Genomic DNA, 16,653 nt, shown 5'->3' with positions numbered 1-16,653 from the left:
GCAGCTGATTTTGAGGTGGGAGAAGATCGAGTAATCCAACCGGACCTCAATAAATGGTTTCTTAGTATGCAGTAGCCCGCAACCACTTCTAACCCAAAAGCGTAATCTCATCCTTTTGCAGAATCAGGCAAGCTTTCACCTGCTCAAGCTGAACTGACATTGGTCTTCTCGGCCAGCAAGAGTTCCTCTCTTGAAGCTGTTGAGGCTAGAGAACAGAATGACGCGTATTCATTCTTTATAATAACTCTTCTAGCCCTCCCACTCCATACCACTTTATAACTTCCAATGTTGCAGATGTCTTCCATCATTGTGACCCTTGCTACTTTTCTCAACATTGGCTGGCTCGGCATAACAAGAAGGGATGGATGGCTACAGGAGAGCCTGAATTGTGCCTGTAAGGTTCTACAGGGAGTCACTGGCAGATAATGAGAAACTCAGCCCTAAGTTGGCTCTTCTCTCTCACTTTCTTTCTCCTCTCTCCCTCTACCTATCTCTCACTCTCTAAATACTAGTATCTATATTGTATTCACATCCCCTTCACAAACTTTCTGACCCTATTTCCTCTCTCCCTTAAATCAGTTCAACCCTCTTCTTTTCCTTTAGGAAACTCCACATCTTTTTTAAAGGCCCTTCCCATATTCACACTGCTTCTTGATAAGACATTATTTTCCTTTCTTTGAAGGATAGTGAAATAGATTTTCTTGAAATACGGTTGGCATACCATCAATTCATTACACCGTACTTTATCATTATCCTTTCTTAAGCAATGCATTTCATCATTAGGACATGTGCTGTGTTTGCCGGGCATGGTGGCGTGTGCCTGTTGTCCTAGCTACTTGGGAGGCTGAGGCTTGTGGATTGCTTGAGCTCAGGGGTTCTGGGCTGCACTCAGCTGTGTTGATCAGGTGTCCATGCTACGTTGGGTATCAATATGGTGTTCTAGAGGGAGCTCTAGAATTTCAGGTTGTGTAATGAGAGGTGCACCGACCCAGGCTGGAAACAGAGCAGGCCAAAGCTTCCATGCCCATCGGTAGCAGGACAGCACCTGAGAGCAGTAGGTGTAACACAGCTTGAGCAAAATAGTGAGACCTAGCCTCTCTTTTTTTGACTCAAATGTGAACGTTTTGATTTTTACAAGATGGTAATGAATTATTTTTCCAAAACCAAATCTTTGTTTTTCTTTTGATATTTTTGCAGGAAGTACAATGAACATTTGAATAGGGCTGGGCATTCTAGCATAGCAGACAATTCTCCAGAATTGCAACATATTGCAACAACAAGCTAGCAGGTGGAGAGGACGGAAAACTCTGTGCAGCCTAGAATAGATGGCTGTGTGATTTTCTGCAAGAATGACTGAAATGCATTCTTCATTTTAGAGCACCTGTAGGATTAAATTGATCTGTCAAGTACAAAAGTATCCTTAGAAGAGCAACTTTGAAATGCATTTGCTGGGTCTTCTGCTGCATTCCTACGTCCAGCTCTAATTCATTTTTTGATTAGCCCTCATTCAATTCCATATATGAATGAGAAGGAGAAATAAGAGGGCCCTTCGCTCTTTGAGAGGAACATGAAAAGACTGAGAACTGTGCAACTCCCAAACATTGGAGCCTTCGGCCTTACTCCAGCCAACTCTTGCGGTTTAATACTTTTAAATCTTGATGTTGTTTAACAATACCAGCAGAAGGGATCAGGTTGACAGGCGCTGCAGTTCTCCAGTATGGGGCTGTCCAGATCATTACTCAATCTACCTTGCATTGGCACAGTATAAAATACGTCATGAAGTCTCCTATGAAAAGGTATACAAATCTGTTTGAATCACTTTTGTTAGTCAGGGGGACCCATTCGCTGGAAGGGGCAGGGAGGACAAAAATAGCTCATTGGTATAGAACACTGAATTAGCAGCTGATTTTGAGGTGGGAGAAGATAGAGTAATCCAACCGGACCTCAATAAACGGTTTCTTAGTATGCAGTAGCCCGCAACCACTTCTAACCCAAAAGCGTAATCTCATCCTTTTGCAGAATCAGGCAAGCTTTCACCTGCTCAAGCTGAACTGACATTGGTCTTCTTGGCCAGCAAGAGTTACTCTCTTGAAGCTGTTGAGGCTAGAGAACAGAATGACGCATATTCATTCTTTATAATAACTCTTCTAGCCCTCCCACTGCATACCACTTTATAACTTCCAATGTGGCAGATGTCTTCCATCATTGTGACCCTTGCTACTTTTCTCAACATTGGCTGGCTCGGCATAACAAGAAGGGATGGATGGCTACAGGAGAGCCTGAATTGTGCCTGTAAGGTTCTACAGGGAGTCACTGGCAGATAATGAGAAACTCAGCCCTAAGTTGGCTCTTCTCTCTCACTTTCTTTCTCCTCTCTCCCTCTACCTATCTCTCACTCTCTAAATACTAGTATCTATATTGCATTCACAACCCCTTCACAAACTTTCTGACCCTACTTCCTCTCTCCCTTAAATCAGTTCAACCCTCTTCTTTTCCTTTAGGAAACTCCACATCTTTTTTAAAGGCCCTTCCCATATTCACACTGCTTCTTGATAAGACATTATTTTCCTGTCTTTGAAGGATAGTGAAATAGATTTTCTTGAAATACGGTTGGCATACCATCAATTCATTACACCGTACTTTATCATTATCCTTACTTAAGCAATGCATTTCATCATTAGGACATGTGCTGTGTTTGCCGGGCATGGTGGCGTGTGCCTGTTGTCCTAGCTACTTGGGAGGCTGAGGCTTGTGGATTGCTTGAGCTCAGGGGTTCTGGGCTGCACTCTGCTGTGTTGATCAGGTGTCCATGCTACGTTGGGTATCAATATGGTGTTCTAGAGGGAGCTCTAGAATTTCAAGTTGTGTAATGAGAGGTGCACCGACCCAGGCTGGAAACAGAGCAGGCCGAAATGTCCATGCCCATCGGTAGCAGGACAGCACCTGAGAGCAGTAGGTGTAACACAGCTTGAGCAAAATAGTGAGACCTAGCCTCTCTTTTTTTGACTCAAATGTGAACGTTTTGATTTTTACAAGATGGTAATGAATTATTTTTCCAAAACCAAATCTTTGTTTTTCTTTTGATATTTTTGCAGGAAGTATAATGAACATTTGAACTGGGCCGGGCATTCTAGCATAGCAGACAATTCTCCAGAATTGCGACATATTGCAACAACAAGCTAGCAGGTGGAGTGAACTGAAAACTCTGTGCAGCCTAGAATAGATGGCTGTGTGATTTTCTGCAAGGATGACTGAAATGCATTCTTCATTTTAGAGCACCTGTAGGATTAAATTGATCTGTCAAGTACAAAGGTATCCTTAGAAGAGCAACTTTGAAATGTGTTTGCTGGGTCTTCTGCTGCATTCCTACGTCCAGCTCTAATTCATTTTTTGATTAGCCCTCATTCAATTCCATATATGAATGAGAAGGAGAAATAAGAGGGCCCTTCGCTCTTTGAGAGAAACATGAAAAGACTGAGAACTGTGCAACTCCCAAACATTGGAGCCTTCGGCCTTACTCCAGCCAACTCTTGCGGTTTAATACTTTCAAATCTTGATGTTGTTTAACAATACCAGCAGAAGGGATCAGGTTGACAGGCGCTGCAGTTCTCCAGTATGGGGCTGTCCAGATCATTACTCAATCTACCTTGCATTGGCACAGTATAAAATACGTCATGAAGTCTCCTATGAAAAGGTATACAAATCTGTTTGAATCACTTTTGTTAGTCAGGGGGACCCATTCGCTGGAAGGGGCAGGGAGGACAAAAATAGCTCATTGGTATAGAACACTGAATTAACAGCTGATTTTGAGGTGGGAGAAGATCGAGTAATCCAACCGGACCTCAATAAACGGTTTCTTAGTATGCAGTAGCCCGCAACCACTTCTAACCCAAAAGCGTAATCTCATCCTTTTGCAGAATCAGGCAAGCTTTTACCTGCTCAAGCTGAACTGACATTGGTCTTCTTGGCCAGCAAGAGTTACTCTCTTGAAGCTGTTGAGGCTAGAGAACAGAATGACGCATATTCATTCTTTATAATAACTCTTCTAGCCCTCCCACTCCATACCACTTTATAACTTCCAATGTGGCAGATGTCTTCCATCATTGTGACCCTTGCTGCTTTTCTCAACATTGGCTGGCTTGGCATAACAAGAAGGGATGAATGGCTACAGGAGAGCCTGAATTGTGCCTGTAAGGTTCTACAGGGAGTCACAGGCAGATAATGAGAAACTCAGCCCTAAGTTGGCTCTTCTCCCTCACTTTCTTTCTCCTCTCTCCCTCTACCTATCTCTCACTCTCTAAATACTAGTATCTATATTGTATTCACATCCCCTTCACAAACTTTCTGACCCTACTTCCTCTCTCCCTTAAATCAGTTCAACCCTCTTCTTTTCCTTTAGGAAACTCCACATCTTTTTTAAAGGCCCTTCCCATATTCACACTGCTTCTTGATAAGACATTATTTTTCTTTCTTTGCAGGATAGTGAAATAGATTTTCTTTAAATACGGTTGGCATACCATCAATTCATTACACCGTACTTTATCATTATCCTTACTTAAGCAATGCATTTCATCATTAGGACATGTGCTGTGTTTGCCGGGCATGGTGGCGTGTGCCTGTTGTCCTAGCTACTTGGGAGGCTGAGGCTTGTGGATTGCTTGAGCTCAGGGGTTCTGGGCTGCACTCAGCTGTGTTGATCAGGTGTCCATGCTACGTTGGGTATCAATATGGTGTTCTAGAGGGAGCTCTAGAATTTCAGGTTGTGTAATGAGAGGTGCACCGACCCAGGCTGGAAACACAGCAGGCCAAAGCTTCCATGCCCATCGGTAGCAGGACAGCACCTGAGAGCAGTAGGTGTAACACAGCTTGAGCAAAATAGTGAGACCTAGCCTCTCTTTTTTTGACTCAAATGTGAACGTTTTGATTTTTACAAGATGGTAATGAATTATTTTTCCAAAACCAAATCTTTGTTTTTCTTTTGATATTTTTGCAGGAAGTACAATGAACATTTGAACTGGGCCGGGCATTCTAGCATAGCAGACAATTCTCCAGAATTGCGACATATTGCAACAACAAGCTAGCAGGTGGAGAGGACGGAAAACTCTGTGCAGCCTAGAATAGATGGCTGTGTGATTTTCTGCAAGGATGACTGAAATGCATTCTTCATTTTAGAGCACCTGTAGGATTAAATTGATCTGTCAAGTACAAAGGTATCCTTAGAAGAGCAACTTTGAAATGCGTTTGCTGGGTCTTCTGCTGCATTCCTACGTCCAGCTCTAATTCATTTTTTGATTAGCCCTCATTCAATTCCATATATGAATGAGAAGGAGAAATAAGAGGGCCCTTCGCTCTTTGAGAGAAACATGAAAAGACTGAGAACTGTGCAACTCCCAAACATTGGAGCCTTCGGCCTTACTCCAGCCAACTCTTGCGGTTTAATACTTTTAAATCTTGATGTTGTTTAACAATACCAGCAGAAGGGATCAGGTTGACAGGCGCTGCAGTTCTCCAGTATGGGGCTGTCCAGATCATTACTCAATCTACCTTGCATTGGCACAGTATAAAATACGTCATGAAGTCTCCTATGAAAAGGTATACAAATCTGTTTGAATCACTTTTGTTAGTCAGGGGGACCCATTCGCTGGAAGGGGCAGGGAGGACAAAAATAGCTCATTGGTATAGAACACTGAATTAGCAGCTGATTTTGAGGTGGGAGAAGATCGAGTAATCCAACCGGACCTCAATAAACGGTTTCTTAGTATGCAGTAGCCCGCAACCACTTCTAACCCAAAAGCGTAATCTCATCCTTTTGCAGAATCAGGCAAGCTTTCACCTGCTCAAGCTGAACTGACATTGGTCTTCTTGGCCAGCAAGAGTTACTCTCTTGAAGCTGTTGAGGCTAGAGAACAGAATGACGCATATTCATTCTTTATAATAACTCTTCTAGCCCTCCCACTGCATACCACTTTATAACTTCCAATGTGGCAGATGTCTTCCATCATTGTGACCCTTGCTGCTTTTCTCAACATTGGCTGGCTCGGCATAACAAGAAGGGATGGATGGCTACAGAAGAGCCTGAATTGTGCCTGTAAGGTTCTACAGGGAGTCACTGGCAGATAATGAGAAACTCAGCCCTAAGTTGGCTCTTCTCCCTCACTTTCTTTCTCCTCTCTCCCTCTACCTATCTCTCACTCACTAAATACTAGTATCTATATTGTATTCACATCCCCTTCACAAACTTTCTGACCCTACTTCCTCTCTCCCTTAAATCAGTTCAACCCTCTTCTTTTCCTTTAGGAAACTCCACATCTTTTTAAAGGCCCTTCCCATATTCACACTGCTTCTTGATAAGACATTATTTTCCTTTCTTTGCAGGATAGTGAAATAGATTTTCTTGAAATACGGTTGGCATACCATCAATTCATTACACCGTACTTTATCATTATCCTTACTTAAGCAATGCATTTCATCATTAGGACATGTGCTGTGTTTGCCGGGCATGGTGGCGTGTGCCTGTTGTCCTAGCTACTTGGGAGGCTGAGGCTTGTGGATTGCTTGAGCTCAGGGGTTCTGGGCTGCACTCAGCTGTGTTGATCAGGTGTCCATGCTACGTTGGGTATCAATATGGTGTTCTAGAGGGAGCTCTAGAATTTCAGGTTGTGTATTGAGAGGTGCACCAACCCAGGCTGGAAACAGAGCAGGCCAAAGCTTCCATGCCCATCGGTAGCAGGACAGCACCTGAGAGCAGTAGGTGTAACACAGCTTGAGCAAAATAGTGAGACCTAGCCTCTCTTTTTTTGAATCAAATGTGAACGTTTTGATTTTTACAAGATGGTAATGAATTATTTTTCCAAAACCAAATCTTTGTTTTTCTTTTGATATTTTTGCAGGAAGTACAATGAACATTTGAATAGGGCCGGGCATTCTAGCATAGCAGACAATTCTCCAGAATTGACACATATTGCAACAACAAGCTAGCAGGTGGAGAGGACGGAAAACTCTGTGCAGCCTAGAATAGATGGCTGTGTGATTTTCTGCAAGAATGACTGAAATGCATTCTTCATTTTAGAGCACCTGTAGGATTAAATTGATCTGTCAAGTACAAAAGTATCCTTAGAAGAGCAACTTTGAAATGCATTTGCTGGGTCTTCTGCTGCATTCCTACGTCCAGCTCTAATTCATTTTTTGATTAGCCCTCATTCAATTCCATATATGAATGAGAAGGAGAAATAAGAGGGCCCTTCGCTCTTTGAGAGAAACATGAAAAGACTGAGAACTGTGCAACTCCCAAACATTGGAGCCTTCGGCCTTACTCCAGCCAACTCTTGCGGTTTAATACTTTTAAATCTTGATGTTGTTTAACAATACCAGCAGAAGGGATCAGGTTGACAGGCGCTGCAGTTCTCCAGTATGGGGCTGTCCAGATCATTACTGAATCTACCTTGCATTGGCACAGTATAAAATACGTCATGAAGTCTCCTATGAAAAGGTATACAAATCTGTTTGAATCACTTTTGTTAGTCAGGGGGACCCATTCGCTGGAAGGGGCAGGGAGGACAAAAATAGCTCATTGGTATAGAACACTGAATTAGCAGCTGATTTTGAGGTGGGAGAAGATCGAGTAATCCAACCGGACCTCAATAAATGGTTTCTTAGTATGCAGTAGCCCGCAACCACTTCTAACCCAAAAGCGTAATCTCATCCTTTTGCAGAATCAGGCAAGCTTTCACCTGCTCAAGCTGAACTGACATTGGTCTTCTCGGCCAGCAAGAGTTCCTCTCTTGAAGCTGTTGAGGCTAGAGAACAGAATGACGCGTATTCATTCTTTATAATAACTCTTCTAGCCCTCCCACTCCATACCACTTTATAACTTCCAATGTTGCAGATGTCTTCCATCATTGTGACCCTTGCTACTTTTCTCAACATTGGCTGGCTCGGCATAACAAGAAGGGATGGATGGCTACAGGAGAGCCTGAATTGTGCCTGTAAGATTCTACAGGGAGTCACTGGCAGATAATGAGAAACTCAGCCCTAAGTTGGCTCTTCTCTCTCACTTTCTTTCTCCTCTCTCCCTCTACCTATCTCTCACTCTCTAAATACTAGTATCTATATTGTATTCACATCCCCTTCACAAACTTTCTGACCCTATTTCCTCTCTCCCTTAAATCAGTTCAACCCTCTTCTTTTCCTTTAGGAAACTCCACATCTTTTTTAAAGGCCCTTCCCATATTCACACTGCTTCTTGATAAGACATTATTTTCCTTTCTTTGAAGGATAGTGAAATAGATTTTCTTGAAATACGGTTGGCATACCATCAATTCATTACACCGTACTTTATCATTATCCTTACTTAAGCAATGCATTTCATCATTAGGACATGTGCTGTGTTTGCCGGGCATGGTGGCGTGTGCCTGTTGTCCTAGCTACTTGGGAGGCTGAGGCTTGTGGATTGCTTGAGCTCAGGGGTTCTGGGCTGCACTCTGCTGTGTTGATCAGGTGTCCATGCTACGTTGGGTATCAATATGGTGTTCTAGAGGGAGCTCTAGAATTTCAGGTTGTGTAATGAGAGGTGCACCGACCCAGGCTGGAAACAGAGCAGGCCGAAATGTCCATGCCCATCGGTAGCAGGACAGCACCTGAGAGCAGTAGGTGTAACACAGCTTGAGCAAAATAGTGAGACCTAGCCTCTCTTTTTTTGACTCAAATGTGAACGTTTTGATTTTTACAAGATGGTAATGAATTATTTTTCCAAAACCAAATCTTTGTTTTTCTTTTGATATTTTTGCAGGAAGTATAATGAACATTTGAACTGGGCCGGGCATTCTAGCATAGCAGACAATTCTCCAGAATTGCGACATATTGCAACAACAAGCTAGCAGGTGGAGTGAACTGAAAACTCTGTGCAGCCTAGAATAGATGGCTGTGTGATTTTCTGCAAGGATGACTGAAATGCATTCTTCATTTTAGAGCACCTGTAGGATTAAATTGATCTGTCAAGTACAAAGGTATCCTTAGAAGAGCAACTTTGAAATGTGTTTGCTGGGTCTTCTGCTGCATTCCTACGTCCAGCTCTAATTCATTTTTTGATTAGCCCTCATTCAATTCCATATATGAATGAGAAGGAGAAATAAGAGGGCCCTTCGCTCTTTGAGAGAAACATGAAAAGACTGAGAACTGTGCAACTCCCAAACATTGGAGCCTTCGGCCTTACTCCAGCCAACTCTTGCGGTTTAATACTTTCAAATCTTGATGTTGTTTAACAATACCAGCAGAAGGGATCAGGTTGACAGGCGCTGCAGTTCTCCAGTATGGGGCTGTCCAGATCATTACTCAATCTACCTTGCATTGGCACAGTATAAAATACGTCATGAAGTCTCCTATGAAAAGGTATACAAATCTGTTTGAATCACTTTTGTTAGTCAGGGGGACCCATTCGCTGGAAGGGGCAGGGAGGACAAAAATAGCTCATTGGTATAGAACACTGAATTAACAGCTGATTTTGAGGTGGGAGAAGATCGAGTAATCCAACCGGACCTCAATAAACGGTTTCTTAGTATGCAGTAGCCCGCAACCACTTCTAACCCAAAAGCGTAATCTCATCCTTTTGCAGAATCAGGCAAGCTTTTACCTGCTCAAGCTGAACTGGCATTGGTCTTCTTGGCCAGCAAGAGTTACTCTCTTGAAGCTGTTGAGGCTAGAGAACAGAATGACGCATATTCATTCTTTATAATAACTCTTCTAGCCCTCCCACTCCATACCACTTTATAACTTCCAATGTGGCAGATGTCTTCCATCATTGTGACCCTTGCTGCTTTTCTCGACATTGGCTGGCTCGGCATAACAAGAAGGGATGGATGGCTACAGGAGAGCCTGAATTGTGCCTGTAAGGTTCTACAGGGAGTCACTGGCAGATAATGAGAAACTCAGCCCTAAGTTGGCTCTTCTCCCTCACTTTCTTTCTCCTCTCTCCCTCTACCTATCTCTCACTCACTAAATACTAGTATCTATATTGTATTCACATCCCCTTCACAAACTTTCTGACCCTACTTCCTCTCTCCCTTAAATCAGTTCAACCCTCTTCTTTTCCTTTAGGAAACTCCACATCTTTTTTAAAGGCCCTTCCCATATTCACACTGCTTCTTGATAAGACATTATTTTTCTTTCTTTGCAGGATAGTGAAATAGATTTTCTTTAAATACGGTTGGCATACCATCAATTCATTACACCGTACTTTATCATTATCCTTACTTAAGCAATGCATTTCATCATTAGGACATGTGCTGTGTTTGCCGGGCATGGTGGCGTGTGCCTGTTGTCCTAGCTACTTGGGAGGCTGAGGCTTGTGGATTGCTTGAGCTCAGGGGTTCTGGGCTGCACTCAGCTGTGTTGATCAGGTGTCCATGCTACGTTGGGTATCAATATGGTGTTCTAGAGGGAGCTCTAGAATTTCAGGTTGTGTAATGAGAGGTGCACCGACCCAGGCTGGAAACAGAGCAGGCCAAAGCTTCCATGCCCATCGGTAGCAGGACAGCACCTGAGAGCAGTAGGTGTAACACAGCTTGAGCAAAATAGTGAGACCTAGCCTCTCTTTTTTTGACTCAAATGTGAACGTTTTGATTTTTACAAGATGGTAATGAATTATTTTTCCAAAACCAAATCTTTGTTTTTCTTTTGATATTTTTGCAGGAAGTACAATGAACATTTGAACTGGGCCGGGCATTCTAGCCTAGCAGACAATTCTCCAGAATTGCGACATATTGCAACAACAAGCTAGCAGGTGGAGAGGACGGAAAACTCTGTGCAGCCTAGAATAGATGGCTGTGTGATTTTCTGCAAGGATGACTGAAATGCATTCTTCATTTTAGAGCACCTGTAGGATTAAATTGATCTGTCAAGTACAAAGGTATCCTTAGAAGAGTAACTTTGAAATGCGTTTGCTGGGTCTTCTGCTGCATTCCTACGTCCAGCTCTAATTCATTTTTTGATTAGCCCTCATTCAATTCCATATATGAATGAGAAGGAGAAATAAGAGGGCCCTTCGCTCTTTGAGAGAAACATGAAAAGACTGAGAACTGTGCAACTCCCAAACATTGGAGCCTTCGGCCATACTCCAGCCAACTCTTGCGATTTAATACTTTTAAATCTTGATGTTGTTTAACAATACCAGCAGAAGGGATCAGGTTGACAGGCGCTGCAGTTCTCCAGTATGGGGCTGTCCAGATCATTACTCAATCTACCTTGCATTGGCACAGTATAAAATACGTCATGAAGTCTCCTATGAAAAGGTATACAAATCTGTTTGAATCACTTTTGTTAGTCAGGGGGACCCATTCGCTGGAAGGGGCAGGGAGGACAAAAATAGCTCATTGGTATAGAACACTGAATTAGCAGCTGATTTTGAGGTGGGAGAAGATCGAATAAACCAACCGGACCTCAATAAACGGTTTCTTAGTATGCAGTAGCCCGCAACCACTTCTAACCCAAAAGCGTAATCTCATCCTTTTGCAGAATCAGGCAAGCTTTCACCTGCTCAAGCTGAACTGACATTGGTCTTCTTGGCCAGCAAGAGTTACTCTCTTGAAGCTGTTGAGGCTAGAGAACAGAATGACGCATATTCATTCTTTATAATAACTCTTCTAGCCCTCCCACTCCATACCACTTTATAACTTCCAATGTGGCAGATGTCTTCCATCATTGTGACCCTTGCTGCTTTTCTCAACATTGGCTGGCTTGGCATAACAAGAAGGGATGAATGGCTACAGGAGAGCCTGAATTGTGCCTGTAAGGTTCTACAGGGAGTCACTGACAGATAATGAGAAACTCAGCCCTAAGTTGGCTCTTCTCCCTCACTTTCTTTCTCCTCTCTCCCTCTACCTATCTCTCACTCTCTAAATACTAGTATCTATATTGTATTCACATCCCCTTCACAAACTTTCTGACCCTACTTCCTCTCTCCCTTAAATCAGTTCAACCCTCTTCTTTTCCTTTAGGAAACTCCACATCTTTTTTAAAGGCCCTTCCCATATTCACACTGCTTCTTGATAAGACATTATTTTTCTTTCTTTGCAGGATAGTGAAATAGATTTTCTTTAAATAAGGTTGGCATACCATCAATTCATTACACCGTACTTTATCATTATCCTTACTTAAGCAATGCATTTCATCATTAGGACATGTGCTGTGTTTGCCGGGCATGGTGGCGTGTGCCTGTTGTCCTAGCTACTTGGGAGGCTGAGGCTTGTGGATTGCTTGAGCTCAGGGGTTCTGGGCTGCACTCAGCTGTGTTGATCAGGTGTCCATGCTACGTTGGGTATCAATATGGTGTTCTAGAGGGAGCTCTAGAATTTCAGGTTGTGTAATGAGAGGTGCACCGACCCAGGCTGGAAACACAGCAGGCCAAAGCTTACATGCCCATCGGTAGCAGGACAGCACCTGAGAGCAGTAGGTGTAACACAGCTTGAGCAAAATAGTGAGACCTAGCCTCTCTTTTTTTGACTCAAATGTGAACGTTTTGATTTTTACAAGATGGTAATGAATTATTTTTCCAAAACCAAATCTTTGTTTTTCTTTTGATATTTTTGCAGGAAGTAAAATGAACATTTGAACTGGGCCGGGCATTCTAGCATAGCAGACAATTCTCCAGAATTGCGACATATTGCAACAACAAGCTAGCAGGTGGAGAGGACGGAAAACTCTGTGCAGCCTAGAATAGATGGCTGTGTGATTTTCTGCAAGGATGACTGAAATGCATTCTTCATTTTAGAGCACCTGTAGGATTAAATTGATCTGTCAAGTACAAAGGTATCCTTAGAAGAGCAACTTTGAAATACGTTTGCTGGGTCTTCTGCTGCATTCCTACGTCCAGCTCTAATTCATTTTTTGATTAGCCCTCATTCAATTCCATATATGAATGAGAAGGAGAAATAAGAGGGCCCTTCGCTCTTTGAGAGAAACATGAAAAGACTGAGAACTGTGCAACTCCCAAACATTGGAGCCTTCGGCCTTACTCCAGCCAACTCTTGCGGTTTAATACTTTTAAATCTTGATGTTGTTTAACAATACCAGCAGAAGGGATCAGGTTGACAGGCGCTGCAGTTCTCCAGTATGGGGCTGTCCAGATCATTACTCAATCTACCTTGCATTGGCACAGTATAAAATACGTCATGAAGTCTCCTATGAAAAGGTATACAAATCTGTTTGAATCACTTTTGTTAGTCAGGGGGACCCATTCGCTGGAAGGGGCAGGGAGGACAAAAATAGCTCATTGGTATAGAACACTGAATTAGCAGCTGATTTTGAGGTGGGAGAAGATCGAGTAATCCAACCGGACCTCAATAAACGGTTTCTTAGTATGCAGTAGCCCGCAACCACTTCTAACCCAAAAGCGTAATCTCATCCTTTTGCAGAATCAGGCAAGCTTTCACCTGCTCAAGCTGAACTGACATTGGTCTTCTTGGCCAGCAAGAGTTACTCTCTTGAAGCTGTTGAGGCTAGAGAACAGAATGACGCATATTCATTCTTTATAATAACTCTTCTAGCCCTCCCACTGCATACCACTTTATAACTTCCAATGTGGCAGATGTCTTCCATCATTGTGACCCTTGCTGCTTTTCTCAACATTGGCTGGCTCGGCATAACAAGAAGGGATGGATGGCTACAGAAGAGCCTGAATTGTGCCTGTAAGGTTCTACAGGGAGTCACTGGCAGATAATGAGAAACTCAGCCCTAAGTTGGCTCTTCTCCCTCACTTTCTTTCTCCTCTCTCCCTCTACCTATCTCTCACTCACTAAATACTAGTATCTATATTGTATTCACATCCCCTTCACAAACTTTCTGACCCTACTTCCTCTCTCCCTTAAATCAGTTCAACCCTCTACTTTTCCTTTAGGAAACTCCACATCTTTTTAAAGGCCCTTCCCATATTCACACTGCTTCTTGATAAGACATTATTTTCCTTTCTTTGCAGGATAGTGAAATAGATTTTCTTGAAATACGGTTGGCATACCATCAATTCATTACACCGTACTTTATCATTATCCTTACTTAAGCAATGCATTTCATCATTAGGACATGTGCTGTGTTTGCCGGGCATGGTGGCGTGTGCCTGTTGTCCTAGCTACTTGGGAGGCTGAGGCTTGTGGATTGCTTGAGCTCAGGGGTTCTGGGCTGCACTCAGCTGTGTTGATCAGGTGTCCATGCTACGTTGGGTATCAATATGGTGTTCTAGAGGGAGCTCTAGAATTTCAGGTTGTGTATTGAGAGGTGCACCAACCCAGGCTGGAAACAGAGCAGGCCAAAGCTTCCATGCCCATCGGTAGCAGGACAGCACCTGAGAGCAGTAGGTGTAACACAGCTTGAGCAAAATAGTGAGACCTAGCCTCTCTTTTTTTGAATCAAATGTGAACGTTTTGATTTTTACAAGATGGTAATGAATTATTTTTCCAAAACCAAATCTTTGTTTTTCTTTTGATATTTTTGCAGGAAGTACAATGAACATTTGAATAGGGCCGGGCATTCTAGCATAGCAGACAATTCTCCAGAATTGACACATATTGCAACAACAAGCTAGCAGGTGGAGAGGACGGAAAACTCTGTGCAGCCTAGAATAGATGGCTGTGTGATTTTCTGCAAGAATGACTGAAATGCATTCTTCATTTTAGAGCACCTGTAGGATTAAATTGACCTGTCAAGTACAAAAGTATCCTTAGAAGAGCAACTTTGAAATGCATTTGCTGGGTCTTCTGCTGCATTCCTACGTCCAGCTCTAATTCATTTTTTGATTAGCCCTCATTCAATTCCATATATGAATGAGAAGGAGAAATAAGAGGGCCCTTCGCTCTTTGAGAGAAACATGAAAAGACTGAGAACTGTGCAACTCCCAAACATTGGAGCCTTCGGCCTTACTCCAGCCAACTCTTGCGGTTTAATACTTTTAAATCTTGATGTTGTTTAACAATACCAGCAGAAGGGATCAGGTTGACAGGCGCTGCAGTTCTCCAGTATGGGGCTGTCCAGATCATTACTGAATCTACCTTGCATTGGCACAGTATAAAATACGTCATGAAGTCTCCTATGAAAAGGTATACAAATCTGTTTGAATCACTTTTGTTAGTCAGGGGGACCCATTCGCTGGAAGGGGCAGGGAGGACAAAAATAGCTCATTGGTATAGAACACTGAATTAGCAGCTGATTTTGAGGTGGGAGAAGATCGAGTAATCCAACCGGACCTCAATAAATGGTTTCTTAGTATGCAGTAGCCCGCAACCACTTCTAACCCAAAAGCGTAATCTCATCCTTTTGCAGAATCAGGCAAGCTTTCACCTGCTCAAGCTGAACTGACATTGGTCTTCTCGGCCAGCAAGAGTTCCTCTCTTGAAGCTGTTGAGGCTAGAGAACAGAATGACGCGTATTCATTCTTTATAATAACTCTTCTAGCCCTCCCACTCCATACCACTTTATAACTTCCAATGTTGCAGATGTCTTCCATCATTGTGACCCTTGCTACTTTTCTCAACATTGGCTGGCTCGGCATAACAAGAAGGGATGGATGGCTACAGGAGAGCCTGAATTGTGCCTGTAAGGTTCTACAGGGAGTCACTGGCAGATAATGAGAAACTCAGCCCTAAGTTGGCTCTTCTCTCTCACTTTCTTTCTCCTCTCTCCCTCTACCTATCTCTCACTCTCTAAATACTAGTATCTATATTGTATTCACATCCCCTTCACAAACTTTCTGACCCTATTTCCTCTCTCCCTTAAATCAGTTCAACCCTCTTCTTTTCCTTTAGGAAACTCCACATCTTTTTTAAAGGCCCTTCCCATATTCACACTGCTTCTTGATAAGACATTATTTTCCTTTCTTTGAAGGATAGTGAAATAGATTTTCTTGAAATACGGTTGGCATACCATCAATTCATTACACCGTACTTTATCATTATCCTTTCTTAAGCAATGCATTTCATCATTAGGACATGTGCTGTGTTTGCCGGGCATGGTGGCGTGTGCCTGTTGTCCTAGCTACTTGGGAGGCTGAGGCTTGTGGATTGCTTGAGCTCAGGGGTTCTGGGCTGCACTCAGCTGTGTTGATCAGGTGTCCATGCTACGTTGGGTATCAATATGGTGTTCTAGAGGGAGCTCTAGAATTTCAGGTTGTGTAATGAGAGGTGCACCGACCCAGGCTGGAAACAGAGCAGGCCAAAGCTTCCATGCCTGTCGGTAGCAGGACAGCACCTGAGAGCAGTAGGTGTAACACAGCTTGAGCAAAATAGTGAGACCTAGCCTCTCTTTTTTTGACTCAAATGTGAACGTTTTGATTTTTACAAGATGGTAATGAATTATTTTTCTAAAACCAAATCTTTGTTTTTCTTTTGATATTTTTGCAGGAAGTACAATGAACATTTGAACTGGGCCGGGCATTCTAGCATAGCAGACAATTCTCCAGAATTGTGACATATTGCAACAACAAGCTAGCAGGTGGAGAGGACGGAAAACTCTGTGCAGCCTAGAATAGATGGCTGTGTGATTTTCTGCAAGGATGACTGAAATGCATTCTTCATTTTAGAGCACCTGTAGGATTAAATTGATCTGTCAAGTACAAAGGTATCCTTAGAAGAGTAACTTTGAAATGCGTTTGCTGGGTCTTCTGCTGCATTCCTA

The 16,653-nt window shown here is 42.9% G+C and overlaps 9 non-coding genes across 9 annotated transcripts; all 9 read left to right on the top strand.

Annotated features, from left to right (window-relative positions):
* Positions 1-799: 799 nt before the first annotated feature.
* On the top strand, positions 800-1,099 carry LOC147734351 (signal recognition particle RNA). The gene has a single exon (XR_015307838.1).
* A 1,598-nt stretch (positions 1,100-2,697) lies between these two features.
* LOC147734350 (signal recognition particle RNA) lies at positions 2,698-2,997 on the top strand. Its single transcript, XR_015308205.1, has one exon.
* Positions 2,998-4,595: 1,598 nt separating this feature from the next.
* Positions 4,596-4,895, top strand: LOC147734349 (signal recognition particle RNA). The gene has a single exon (XR_015307996.1).
* A 1,597-nt stretch (positions 4,896-6,492) lies between these two features.
* On the top strand, positions 6,493-6,792 carry LOC147734348 (signal recognition particle RNA). Its single transcript, XR_015308175.1, has one exon.
* A 1,598-nt stretch (positions 6,793-8,390) lies between these two features.
* LOC147734347 (signal recognition particle RNA) lies at positions 8,391-8,690 on the top strand. The gene has a single exon (XR_015307985.1).
* Positions 8,691-10,288: 1,598 nt separating this feature from the next.
* LOC147734346 (signal recognition particle RNA) lies at positions 10,289-10,588 on the top strand. The gene has a single exon (XR_015307837.1).
* A 1,598-nt stretch (positions 10,589-12,186) lies between these two features.
* Positions 12,187-12,486, top strand: LOC147734345 (signal recognition particle RNA). Its single transcript, XR_015308267.1, has one exon.
* A 1,597-nt stretch (positions 12,487-14,083) lies between these two features.
* On the top strand, positions 14,084-14,383 carry LOC147734344 (signal recognition particle RNA). Its single transcript, XR_015308174.1, has one exon.
* Positions 14,384-15,981: 1,598 nt separating this feature from the next.
* Positions 15,982-16,281, top strand: LOC147734343 (signal recognition particle RNA). Its single transcript, XR_015307926.1, has one exon.
* The last annotated feature ends 372 nt before the right edge of the window (positions 16,282-16,653 follow it).

The sequence above is a fragment of the Lissotriton vulgaris genome, chromosome 1_2 (genome assembly GCF_964263255.1).
Source record: "Lissotriton vulgaris chromosome 1_2, aLisVul1.2, whole genome shotgun sequence".
Taxonomy (NCBI): domain Eukaryota; kingdom Metazoa; phylum Chordata; class Amphibia; order Caudata; family Salamandridae; genus Lissotriton; species Lissotriton vulgaris.
The sequence above is the reverse complement of the archived record's forward strand: the minus strand, read 5'-3'. Positions and strand labels throughout refer to the sequence as shown.